The following is a 14,684-nucleotide window of genomic DNA, read 5'->3' on the forward strand; positions in this document are numbered from 1 at the left end:
TAAGACATGTTGACTACTAGATTGATATGCAAGATATGTTGGTCAATTGTAAATAGATGATGCCTTGTAATCTTGTATAAATGAAATAGAGTTAACTGTCAAGAAAATAGTCTCAACGGATGATTCACAAAGCTTCAACAGATGTTCAATCAAGCTTCAATGGAAGCTCAGATAAAGTTTCAATGGATGATCTACAAAGTTTCAATGGATGATCTGCAAAGTTTCAATGGATGATCAGCCAAACATCAACGGATGATCATCCACAACTTCAACGGATGATTCAATGAAGCTCCAATGGATGTTTAAATTCAAAAGAGTAGTTGATAGTGACTTGACAGTCACATGCGTTGATTGTATGCAAATGGAATGTGGCAGCCTATTAAGTAGGATTTAGAGAACAAAGAAGCATTACAATTTCCATGCAGTTATGAAGACATTCAAAGATGCTAGATAGAGTAATGAAGTAGCATGAAGTTAGACTAGATTTAGTTTGTCTTATTATCTTGTCTTACTATCATGTAACTTGGTAATATATAAACGAAATGTAGCAAGTAGAATAATAACGAAGTAAGCATAATTTTCATAGAGATAGATAAAGTTGTATCTGTTAAGAATTTCTCTGTAAGTTTGTAAGTTCACTTGTAAGCAGTTGTGTGCTATTCAAGCATCACAGAGTTCTCATACTTATATATATCTTTGGTGGATAAGTTCAAATCCACCAAAAAGTTTTATAGCCTTGTGTTTTACTACTTTGTGTTTTGATTTCTATTTAACTTTCATTCCACACTTCTTGCAAAATCAAAGACTGTTATATATTAAGTAAGAACAGTCTTAAAATTGAAAAAGGAGCCAGAATTACATTCAACCCCCCTTCTGTATTTCTTGTTGCATTGTTTGGGAATAATAGTTATCTCCTAGGGCAGCAGGAACACACTCATCGCATATGTTGGGAGCGCCTGGGCCACATTTTTAATAAGAACCTCCCTACCCGCCTGAGAAACCCAACGTTCCTTCCATGATTGAACCTTGTTCTTAACTCTATCCTTCCAAAAGCCTAGCACACTGGATTTATTACTTCCTACTATACTTGGGAGACCCAGATACAAGCTGTTCCCAGCAGCTTCCTCCATCTGTAAGATCCGACAAACCCTGCTTCTATAATCCTGTGAGACATTCGTACTAAAGAAAATAGAAGACTTGGACATATTACCTCACTAACCAGAAGCTTCTTCAAAAATCTATAACAGCTCAACCATGTGCATTGCATCATCTTCATTTGCCTTGAAAAAAAGATAACTATCATCTGCGAACAAATGCTAGGAGCTTGGCGATAAAATTTAACCTCATGAATGAGCCTGCAACTTTCGAACCGTCGGAACAAAGCAGATAACCCTTCTGCACACAATATAAATAAATATGGAGACAAGGGATCACCCTGACGGAGACCACCACTCGGGATTAATGGTCCCATTTCTCTGTCATCATGAAAAACATGATAAAAAACTGAGCTAACACTATAGGATAAGGTGAACCCACCAGTCATGGAACCCGAGCTTACATAGAACTTCTCTCACAAAATCCCATTCTATCATGTCGTAGGCCTTACTCATATCGATTTTAATTGCCATATTTCCTTCCTTTCCTCTACGTTTTCGCTTTAACTAATGTATCATCTCGTATGCTCCCATGATGTTATCAGTAATCAGCCTCCCAGGAATAAACGCGCTTTGACAATCCGACACCACATCTTCAAGAACAAACTTCATCATATTCGCCAGTACCTTAGTAATGATTTTTACTAAAATATTACACAATGATATAGGACGTAGATCACCCACATTTATTGTGGTTTTCTTCTTCGGTATGAGCACGATGTTTGTCTCATTAAGCTGGTTTGGAATAGTTCCTTCGATGTTTCTAAACAAATATTTTTCGGATATTTGTTTGTTTGCAGGTTAATTGCAGAAGATGGTCAACAAATTTATTAGATGCAAGAAGAGCAAAGAATCAGGAGTAAAAAATTAGAAACATGCATATTTATTCTCTCGATATTTTTATACCGATATTGTAATCTTTTTAGAATTTAGTTATCACGTAATTCTTCTTATTTATTATAATTTCAATTATATTATGATAGTACGTAAATAATCTGCACAAAACTATACCATTATAACTAATAACTAATACATGTCATTTAGATATTATACCTAATAAATAATACTTAGAAAATATTTATTATCATTCGTAATATTCTACTAAAATTTCTACACCATCTTACATTATGATTTTTAAAATGAACTTACCATCATAGTATTATCCTAAAACTTCTCATTTCTCTTTAAATCAACTTACCATGTTGACATTTTCATGAATTTCTTTTTTTAATATCATTTCTCTTCTTTCTCCTAAAATAAACTTAATATTTAATATTTTCTAAATATTTTCTTTTAATTTTTAGCCAATAAAATACTACAAAGACAAGTATCTATAAATATGGTTTATCAATATTTTTTTAATTCATTATATTATATTATATTATATTATATTATATTATATTATATTATATTATATTATACTGATGTAAAGGAGAAAATAAGGGCGGTGAGATGACGCCTCTCATATCACTTTAATTTATTTTTGTAATTTTTTCAAAATTTTACATTTTTAAATAAAAAATATTACATTTATTATTGACTAATGAATAATATAATTTATGATATTAGATTTGTAAATGATGAGAGAACAACTAATTGGAGTAAACATGTTTAATGGAAGAACGGCTTTTTAAACTTCTTGATTTATTATATTTTTTCTTTAATAATTTTCTAATGACTAAGATCATATAACAAATTCAAAATGAAAAAAATGAAACATTATTTCAGAAGGCCGCTGCTAAATGCGACTCAATTTTAATCTTATTATACTTCTAACTAAAGTTTCTCTACCGTATTAGTAAAACTTCCTGTTAATAAATTAGAATCTTTTTATTTTCCTGACTTTCCACTTAACTCAAATTATCATCTTATTAGACTCCTAATAACTTTTTACCATATTAATAAAATATTTCTTAATTAATTATTATCTTTAACGTTCTCTTAAAATTTGTATATCCATTATAATAAAGTTTTCTCTTAATTCTCCTAAACGTTCATATTTATCTAATTTTGTAGAGCTACTTTTTTTTAATGCAAAAATCAAAACTTCCTTTTTAGTTCTTATTTTTAGAGGAAAAAATCGAAATCTTTTTTAGGTCGAAAACAAGTAATTCAATCATATTTAAAATCTGATTGATTAAAAAATAGATGCTCTTGAAAATTTCAATCTTGGTTAGAATCTAATTAGTCAAAACTAATAAATAAATGGTAGAAGATGGAGAGAAGATTTATTAGATGCAAGAAGAGCAAAGAATCAAGAGAAGAAAATTATAAACATGCATATTTATTTTCTCGGTATTTTTAGACCGATATTTTAATTTTTAAAAAATTTAGTTCTCACATAATTCTTCTTATGTATTATAATTTTAATTACATTATGATAGTACATAGATAATCCTTTTTTAAAATAATTTGATGTTTAAACTCTGTACAAAACTATATCATTATAGCTAATAATTAATCCATGCCACTCGGATGTTATAGCTAGAGAACTTTTACTAGTAGAGATATTTTTACTCATGAGAGAGAACCAGGTTTGATCGGAGATTACAAGAACCGTTAATTTTTTTGCAATTAGCTAAAAGTTTTCTATAATGGGTCACTTTATTGAGTTCCAAATTAATTTTATTCAAGTCACTTTAATTGTTTCATGTTACATGTAGACACTACTCGAGAGGGATGGAATGGAAGGCAAAAGAGAAAGTGTCTTTGAGTAAGAAGGATCATTTAGGTGCAAAGACATATGCTCAAATCCTAGAATCTACAGTTGTTAACACGAATGTTAATTGTGTGAACAATAATAAGGAAGGGTAATGATAGGTGGTTCAAAGTAGAAAACATAAATATAAGGTGAGTTCTAAGCCAATATTTACTATCTTTTCGTATGATATTCCTAAGAATATCAAAACTTGGGAGATATGGGATTGTTTTAAATCGAATGGAAAGGTGTTGGACATAATATTACCCAGTAAAAGGGATAAAAGAGGTAAGAGAATTGGATTCGTTAAGACTATTTCATAATTAGAAGTTGGGACAATTATATTGAATGCAAAAGAGAAAGGGGGTTATGTTCTAAGATTAGGATGAGCCTTAATGAAAAGAAAACAAGAAGGGTCATGCGGTAGAGGATAGAAAGGCGGTGAGTTATAATAATGATATGGTTTATATTCAGAAGGGAATGAATTTAGGGCAAGAAACGAAGGTTTTTGAGCAAGATGAGATTGAGGCGAAACATGATAAAAAAGTTGTTGGACAGGAGTTGGGCGTAGAAATGTTTGTAAATTAGCAACTAGGTCAGTCTCTAAACATTTATCTAAATTGAGTGTGTTTACTGTGCAGGCTAATAAACATGTAACTACTTTAAGAACCGCACCATTGATTTTTTCAGATCTTTGCATAATCCTTTTTTATGGCGCTGTTGCCGTTAGGTAATGAATACAACACAGGGGGTGAATGTGTTTTGGATTATTTTTAAGATTTTTGAACAGTTATAGATGTGGTGAACAAAGTAATCTAACTTGTAGAGATAAAGTATTTTAACAGAAATAATAAAACATACACATGAACATACTATCTTCAAAACTTACTTAATTTTATATTAAAATCAAGTATGTCTTGCTACAAATTTCTAGGTTCTTTTTGATAAAGAACTCAGCTTCTTTCTTGAGAGAGTTACAAGAATTTAGATCTATTTGTTACTCCTAAAACAAAGCATCCAGTGTTTACTTTATAGAACAATAAAAAAAGGTTTTACACAGCATGCAATAGCATGTACTAAACCCTACTGTAAATTAACTAAAACTTTCTATTTCTGGCTTAGTGTATCATTACAAATCGTGCATGTATGTGACTTTACTTTGTCAGTTAATCTTGGCCTTTGATCTTGTACTCTTCAAGCTGCTTTTTGTAGACTTTTCAAATTAGTGATTGATTTGTTTGTTGTTAGATATATTTGAGATATCATGTCTAATATAATTTGTGTTTAGTTTTCAGAACTTAACAACAGGACAAATCAGGCATTACTGAAATCAGGACTTACTGAAAGTCAGAACTTAATATCAGAACTTAAGGTCATATCAGAACTTAAGTGCGGGAAGACTTACAGTTAAGGAAGGAAGCTGATTTACAAGAGAAGATCGAAACTAAAACAAAAGAAGATATGCATGGAAAGAGTTAGAAGACTGGAAGACTTGTAGAAGATATCTGATTGATATATTTTAGGAGACAGAATTGTATTCCATATCAATTAGAAGTCATCTTGTATCTGTGTACTATGTAAACACAGACTTAGGGGTTACACTATATGTGTTATCATTATCGAGAAGATTATACATTGTAACCTAGCAGCTCTTAGTTATATTTGTTCATCACTGAGAGAGAACAACAATTCGTATTGTAACAGAGTTTATTAAATATACTTGATCTTTGTTACATACTTGTGTTAAATCGATTTGATTGTATTAACACTGTATTCAACCCCTTTTGACAGTGTTGTGTGACCTAACAAGTGGTATCAGGGCTTATATGTTAACACACATACAATAAAGATCTAAACAATCATGTCTGAAGAAACACAAACTCCAACTAAGCCCACCAAAACTCAAGAAACTCGAAACACTCAAACCCATAGTCGATATGAGATTATTAGGGTTCCCATACTGAGACCTTCTGAGTATCCCATATGGAAAGTAAAGATGGCTATGTTTTTGGAAGCAACAGATCCAGAATACCTTGAAAGAATTAATGAAGGACCACATAAGCCTACCAAGATCTCTGTTGTAGTTGCTGATCAACCAGCAAAGACCATACCAAAGGAGAAAGGTGAGTACACAGCTGAGGACATCTCATCTATTGCCAAGGATGCAAGGGCAAGGAATTTGCTGCATAGTGCCATTGATAATGTCATGTCAAACAGGGTAATTCATTACAAGACTGCAAAGGAGATATGGGATGCTTTGGAGACAAGATGTCAGGGAATTGATGCCATCAAGAAGTTCAGGAGGACTATACTCACTCAAGAGTATGAGCACTTTGACTCAAAATTTGATGAGCCATTAACTGACCTATATGATAGATTTGTCAAACTCTTGAATGATCTGTCACTGGTGGACAAGGAATATGATCTTGAAGATTCAAATCTAAAATTCCTTTTAGCTCTTCCTGAATATTGGGATTTGAAGTCTACTACCATAAGAGATAACTATGATCTTATTGAAACTACTCTTGATGAAATTTATGGTATGCTCAAGACTTATGAACTTGAGATGGATCAAAGGAGCAAGAGGCGTGGAAGGAAGTCAAGGACAGTTGCTCTTAAAGCTGAGGAGGAATCTCCTAAATTTGTTGCCTCAAAGAGGGGCAAAGGAAAAGCTCTCATCATAAAGTCTGATTCAGAGTCATCATATTCTGATAATGATGAGTCAGAAACTGAAAGTTTACCTGAAATGGATGATGATGAAGAGATGATGTAATTGTGTGCTCTTATGGTGAAGGGTATCATAAGGATAGCCTACAGGAAATTTAGAAAAGGCAAGAAGTTTTCCAGGAAAAGTGGAATTTCTGATATGAAAGGGTTCAGAAAGTCTGAAGGCAAAGGAGGAAAGTCTGACAGAGGAGACAAATCAAGTGTCAAATGCTACAATTGTAGTGAAAGAGGCCACATATCTCCTGACTGCAAGAAAGGAAAAAGTGACAAAGGCAAGGCACTTATCACAAAGAAGAAAATCTGGACAGACACTTCAGATTCTGAACATGAGGTGAACTATGCCTTGATGGCAAATGCTGATAGCAGTCCTGAAACTGCTGAATTGAAGGTACCTCAAATAACTTATGTCATTCATACTAATGATATTACTGAGTTGAGATTATATCTTAAAACCATGTTCATTAGTTATAGAGATCAGACTTTAACATGTGAAAGATTAACATCTGAAAATCTTCTTATAAAAAGAGAAATGATTATTTAGAAAAGGAGTTAATTTTTCTTCATCAAACTAAGAAAGAAAAAGATGATGCTTTATATGTTAGAGATGAAGTGTTAAAATTGAATGAATCTCTAAAAGCTGACTTAGAAAAGGAAAGAGAGATTATCAGAACTTGGACTAACACTGGCAGGACAACTCATAATTCATTAATTAGTGGAAATTGGAAAGAGGGCTTAGGTTATGGAGATGATAAAAGTGAAAAAGGAACCGAACAAATTGAGCCAATTGTTATTAAACAGATTGCTAAGCCAAAGGTAAATCCTGTTAAGTTTGTAGCAAAAACTGTAAAGTCTGATTCTGAAATATGAAAGAGTCTAGGACAGAAGTCAAAGAAAAGTCAACTTCTGACAAATTAAAACAGGATAAACCAGCTGAAGTTAACATTGGCTTAATGAGAAAGAAGCAGCTTAAGCATAAGCTGAAAGAGATTAGGAATGTCAACAAGGTAAAGGAAGCTAGGAAAAATAGGAATGGAAAGGAAGGTGTGAATAAAAGCAATAATTATATGCCTGTTCCTAATGCTCCTAGAAAGAAATGTTATAATTGTGGAAACTCTAACCATCTTGCTTCTTTTTACAGGAAAAATAGATATAATCTCTTTACCTCCTGAATCAGGAGTTAAGAGTCAGTCTGTTAGGTTTAAGCCACAAAATCCTTATTTTCATTATGGTAGTTTATGGCATTCCATTTATACTTGTAAGAAATATCATAGTTTGTACTATGATTATTATCAAATAAAACCTTTTTTGAAGAAAGTTAATATTATTCCTTCTAGTGTAAAGTCTGATGCAAAGTCTGATATAAATTCTGATAAACAGCATGTTAGCATAAACTGTGAAACTAAATCCGCTGCAAATGCTAACAAACTCAAAAAGGCCAAAGGATCCAAGCAATTTTGGGTCCTTAAAACTAACCAATAGTGGACTTTGTGATTGCAGGGCAACAGGAACAATATCCTAGTGCTGGACAGTGGATGTTCAGGACATATGACTGGAAATAAAGCCCTGCTATCAGACTTTGTGGAGAAAGCTGGCCCAGGATTTTCTTATGGACATGGCAACATGGGAAAAACTCTGGGATATGGCAATATCAATCTTGGAAATGTCATCATTGAAACAGTAGCTCTTGCCTCAGGACTTAAACACAATCTGCTAAGTGTGAGTCCAATCTGTGACAGAGGTTATCATGTGGATTTTTTTGAAGAACACTGTAAAGTTGTAAGCAATTCTACAGGCAAAGTGGTTCTGAAAGGTTACATGCATGGTAACATTTATGAAGCCAGACTTTCAATAAGTTCTGATGGTTCTGCAATCTGTCTGTTGAGTAGAGCATCAATTGAAGAAAGTCGGAATTAGCACAAAAGACTCTCTCATTTAAATTTTAACAACATAAATGAGCTTGTAAGGAAAGATCTTGTGAGAGGACTGACAAAAACGGTATTTGCTCCTGATGGCCTTTCTGATTCATGTCAAAAGGCAAAACAAAGAAAATATTCATTCAAGAGAAAAACTGAATCTTCAATTCTTGAGCCTTATCACCTACTGCATGTTGATCTATTTGGTCCAGTCAATGTCATGTCTATTGCAAAGAAGAAATATGCTATGGTTATAGTGGATGAGTTCACAAGATACACTTGGGTGTATTTCTTGCACAAGAAGAATGAAACTGCATCTACTCTAACTGATCATGTCAAACAGCTGGATAAATTGGTTAAAGATTCTGTTAAATTAATAAGATGTGATAATGGCACCGAGTTCAAGAATTCAATCATGTTAGAGTTCTGCAAAGAGCATGGAATCATACAGGAATTTTCTACACCTGGAACTCCACAGCAAAATAGAGTTGTAGAAATAAAGAACATGACTCTCATTGAAGCTGCACGAACTATGCTTGATGAAGCAAAGCTACCAACCTACTTTTTGGCTAAAGCTGTGCAGACTGCTTGTTTTACACAGAATGCTACACTCATAAACAAGCATGGAAAAACACCATATGAGATGGTGAAGAAAAAGAAGCCAAAAATATGAAATACTTTCAGTATTTGGTTGCAAGTGTTTTGTTCTTAAGACTCATCTTGAACAGCTGTCAAAATTTGATCTAAAAGCTGATGAAGGAATTTTTGTTGGATATCCACTTTTCACAAAAGCCTTCAGAGTCTACAATTTAAGAACAAGGGTTGTCATGGAATCTATCAATGTATCTTTCGATGATAGGAAGATTACTGGACTTGAAGATTTCAATGATCATGATAAGCTGAGATTTGAATATGAAGATTTAATTCTGATACTGTAAATTCTGATGACTTAAACTCTGATTCTGTAAGTTCTGACGGGTTAAGTTCTGATGTCATTGAAACTGTGGTAACTACTGAAAGGGAAAATGCAACTGTCCAGGGGGAGCAAGCTGAAGATCCTACCACAACTCAAGACTCTCAAGAAGCATCAGAACCTGTCACTGGCTCTTTAAGTTCTGATTCATCAAGTTCTGATGAGCCAAGTTCTGATAATTCTGGAAACTTTAATTCTTCAAATCCTAAAGGATCCAACTCAAATTCTGAAGTCTCAGAGAGCATAACTCCAGGGGGAGCATCAGAAAATGCTGATGGAGACAGCATGGATCATGGGGGAGGATCCAGTTCCAGAGAACAACTTCCATCTGTAAGAAAGTGGACTAAATCACATACACCTGACTTAATAATTGGAGATCCTGAAGCAGGTGTCAGAACTAGAACTGCAACATCAAATGAATGTCTTTATCATTCTTTTCTATCTCAGACTGAACCAAAGAAAGTGGAAGAAGCTCTTCAAGATGCCGATTAGGTGCAAGCAATGCAGGAAGAGTTAAATGAATTTGAAAGAAATAAAGTCTGGACCCTAGTATCAAGACCAAAGAACAGATCAATTGTTGGTACAAAATGGGTGTTCAGAAATAAAACTAACAGTGATGGCATAATTACAAGAAATAAAGCAAGGCTGGTTGCTAAAGGCTACTCTCAATATGAGGGTATTGATTATGATGAAATATTTGCACCAGTTACTAGATTGAAAGCCATAAGGATCTTTTTGGCGTATGCTGCCCACAAAAAGTTTAAAGTCTTTCAAATGGATGTGAAAAGTGTTTTTCTCAATGGAGAATTGGAAGAAGAGGTATATGTTGAACAACCTCCAGGCTTTGTAGATTCAAAATTTCCAAATCATGTCTACAGGCTTGATAAAGCACTTTATGGCCTTAAGCAAGCTCCAAGGGCATGGTATGAGACTTTAGCTCAATTTCTTCTGGAAAGTGGATTTCACAGAGGTACAATTGATAAAACACTGTCCTATCTCAACCATGGAAAGGACTTACTTTTGGTACAGATATATGTTGATAATATCATATTTCGTTCTACAAATGCCAAACTATGTTGAAGGTTTGCAAAGCTAATGCGGTCAAGATATCAAATGAGTATGATGGGAGAACTTAGCTATTTTCTGGGACTTCAAGTTAAGCAAAATGAAGAAGGTACTTTAATCAATCAATCCAAGTATACCAGAAATTTACTGAAGAAATTTGGAATGCAAGACTGTTCAACTACATCCACTCCCATGGCCACTGCAACCAAGTTAAATAAAAATACTGGTTCATTAGTAGATATTACTAACTACAGAGGTATGATTGGCTCCTTACTCTATTTAACTGCAAGTAAACCTGATATCATGTATGCTACATGTCTTTGTGCAAGATTTCAGGCCGATCCAAGAGAACCTCATCTAATAGCTGTGAAAAGAATTTTCAAGTACCTCAAGGGTACAGCTGATCTAGGATTGTGGTATCCTAGAGAATCAGACTTTAAGCTAATAGGTTACTCATATGCAGATTTTGCAGGATGGAAAATAGACAGGAAAAGCACTAGTGGAAGCTGTCAATTTCTTGGAGGCAGATTGGTTTCTTGGTTTAGCAAAAAAGAGAATTCAATTTCCACATCAACTGCTGAAGCAGAATATATTGCTGCAGGAAGCTGTTGTGAACAGATTCTTTGGATGAAGAATCAGTTACTGGACTATGGGTTAGAATTTTCTAAAATACCTATTTACTATGATAATCAAAGTGTTATTTCTATGACAGGTAATCCAGTTCAACACTCAATGACAAAGCACATCAGCATTAGGTACCATGTCATAAGGGAACATTTGATGGAAGGTACAGTGGAATTACATTTTGTTCCAACAGATCAACAGCTAGCAGATATGTAACACCCCCAAATCCGGGGTCGGGGATCCGGGTTGTCACGAGTTCCATTTCCCTTAACAACACCCAATCTTAATAAATAATCAACTACTCTGTACTGTGACCCCACAATAAACACACACACCACAAGTTATAGTCTCAGAGATGAATATCCAAAAATAATCACAAGTCGTTTTATTCCACAATTATATGCCAATACACCTTAAACAGGTTTCTGAATAAATTTACATTTCTTTGCCATTATTACAATTCATAAATATACATAATCTGATACATCAAAAGTTGAAAGCCTAGCCTATGGGTAGTTCCTACCTCAGCTATGGCGGCATCAGTGCTTCTAGAAAACTGCGGAACGTCTCCTAACCTCTTGCGAATCGGGAGCTTGGTCCGGTTCATCTTGTCTATCTGATGTTGTGTGATGAAAGAAGAAAGCAAGGGTGAGCAGCAAGCCCACCAAAATAATATGTATAATGATTAACAATATATGAGCCTTCTCATAGTACTCATGAAAGTCTTGGTCAAAAGAAATGAACCAAGTTGATATCTTAATGCGATGAAGTCGCAAAATATTCAGTATATATATATATACATATATACTTTTCAAAATATTGGAAGTCCTCTTCCATGCACAATATACACAAAGTCCCAGTGTATAACTGTATAAAAAAAATATCGTTGCAAGGTGATCTCATATATATAACCTTGTCTCAACGTTTTTCTGAAAATCTTTGTCATTCATAATACAATTATTAATTAGATATAAGTTTAAAAGATGAAGTTACAAGATACCCCAATATACTTATATCTTTCCCAAATACTACTTGAACTACCACCGTTCAAGTTATAATTAGCTTCAAAAGTTCATCACATAGATGAGACTATAAGGCAAGATTTGAATAGATTAAATCTTTAAAATATTATCAAAATAAAATGAAGTTACGAGATACTTCATTTGATGTAAACATCATTTTGAAAACTTGACCCTGCCAACACTCAACAATCGCCTAACCGTAGCCTTTCTATCGAAGTGCTCTGGGTAGTGTTGCAGAAATTATCCAATTGGATGATGAACTCATTACGGGAGTTTGCCGCGCCAGGAAGACCACTTATGATGATCAGTCGTAGTAGTACAACCCCACCATTTTCTACATGTAGAGGAGAACCTGTCGGATTTACTTGTCAACCGAACACTGAACTCCTAAGGAATGGACCGCCTTAGCGGAACTTCCAGGCCATTTGGGCCAATATAATAAGGCTGGGCCGGCGCTACTCGGCCACTTACGCCACTCCTAGTTCAGATGAAATCCATGACTCTGAAACGTAAAGCTTGTCCCCACTTTCCCCAAGTAGAAACTTGTTGATACGGCTCCACCAAGAAGTCGTATCTATTTGGAAAGGAGAACTCACCGATATTTCCCAGGCGATGCCTGTTAATGGATTAACTTGTTCCAAGAATTTTACTTCCCGAGTGTTGGGTAAGTAATCAATTTATTTATCAAAACAGCAACCTTGTTGCGAATATAAAACACACCACAGAGCCGGATCCCTCAGGTTTTGAGCGAGTATTTAAATCCCCTTCGAAAGGAGGATCTTAAAAAAAATGAGTTTTGGGATCCGCTCTAACTTTTAAAAAAATCATTTTGAAGACTCGCAAAACATTTTTAAGAATGTTTGGAGTGAAGCTGATTTAATGAAGTAAATCAGTCCCCAGAATATTTAGAAAATGTCTGAATATTATTATTTAAATAATATTCCCATAAAGAATAATCTTTATAAAATAATTGAAGTAGAAGTATTAAAACTTATACTTGAAATGAATAGCAAATAATCAAAGATATACTTATACGAAAATAATATCTTTATTTGAATAATCAAAAGTAAGTTTGATTATCGACACCTTATTCTTTAATACAATAAAGAATATTATTAAGTAATAAGCGGAGTCATAATACCTCGAATGAATACTATAAATAATATTCATAAAATAAAGGAGTCATACATCCTCAAATGAATATCCAAGTAATATTCAATAATAATATAAACTGAGTCATAAGCCCTCGAATGAATATTCAAATAATATTCAAATAATAAAATAAACTGAGTCATAAGCCCTCGAATGAATACTCAAATTAATATTCAATTAAGTAAAATAAAGGTATCGAATAAACCTTATTCGATCCATAGTTTTAAAAACTATATCCATATATATATAAATAAATATATATATATATAATATACTCGGGAACATCGACTCCCGGTTTAGAAATATGTTCACCTTTTATCCCCTATACTAAGGGTATACGCAACTACTTGCTTATTTCTAACATAGGTATTATGCAACTATAAGCATTGAAATCAACAGATAGATAAACAGATTACGAAACAGACATGCATATATACCATATCAGCATGCTCCAATATATCGCAAAATTTGCTAATAACAATCATGCACTATCACAAGATAATGCATATACATATATTTATATCACAACAACAGTATATCGGGTAGAAAACTTGCCTGAGCGACTGGGGGTTACGAATGGCTCGGGACGAGTCTGGTAACCTATAAACAACAAGTAAGTTGGAATTAAACCAAAGTCACTTGTAAATCTATACTCTAACCAACTCAGACTCTAACGCTCGTTTTGCGCTTACTGATTCTCTTAAGTCACTCGAGTACCCTCGGCTCCACCATTTTTAATAATTTAACATTTACGAGTTTTAAGGCGATTCCTTCGCGAGTGTCTTACCAACTGCCTAACACACTTACCATAAATGTTTCATGCATTAATTAACCCTTTTTGGTCTTTAACCTATGTTTCAAAGTAAGGCGAGGGGAAAAGTTTCGTTCGCCAAACGCCGTTACTTGAAACGGTCGTTTCTCCTAAACCGTGCATCGGAATCGAACGAACTACATATCAAAACGAAGCTCGTAACATGAGCTATCTAAACATGGCAGTGGTCATAATCTAGCAGGGGGTTCTAGGGTCCTAATGTTATGCACAAAAACAGTCCAAAGAAAATCGGACGTTACGACGGCTATGTTTACGCGATTACCAATGTTTAAACTACTCCAATTAACCACCAACCAACTCATAACCATCAATACAACAAAACTTCACCTAATCCATACCATATCAGTCCATAATCTCCAAGGTTTTCAACTCAAACAACCACAATCACGACCTATGAACTATAATCAAGCTTCAATTACAAAAAACACTTCCAAATCAAACCAAACTACTAATAATCACAATCCATGCTTCTCATTTCACAACACCAACCATTAAACTTACTAACAAATAAAGTAAAGGCTAGG

This window comes from Apium graveolens, chromosome 7 (genome assembly GCF_009905375.1).
Source record: "Apium graveolens cultivar Ventura chromosome 7, ASM990537v1, whole genome shotgun sequence".
NCBI lineage: Eukaryota > Viridiplantae > Streptophyta > Magnoliopsida > Apiales > Apiaceae > Apium > Apium graveolens.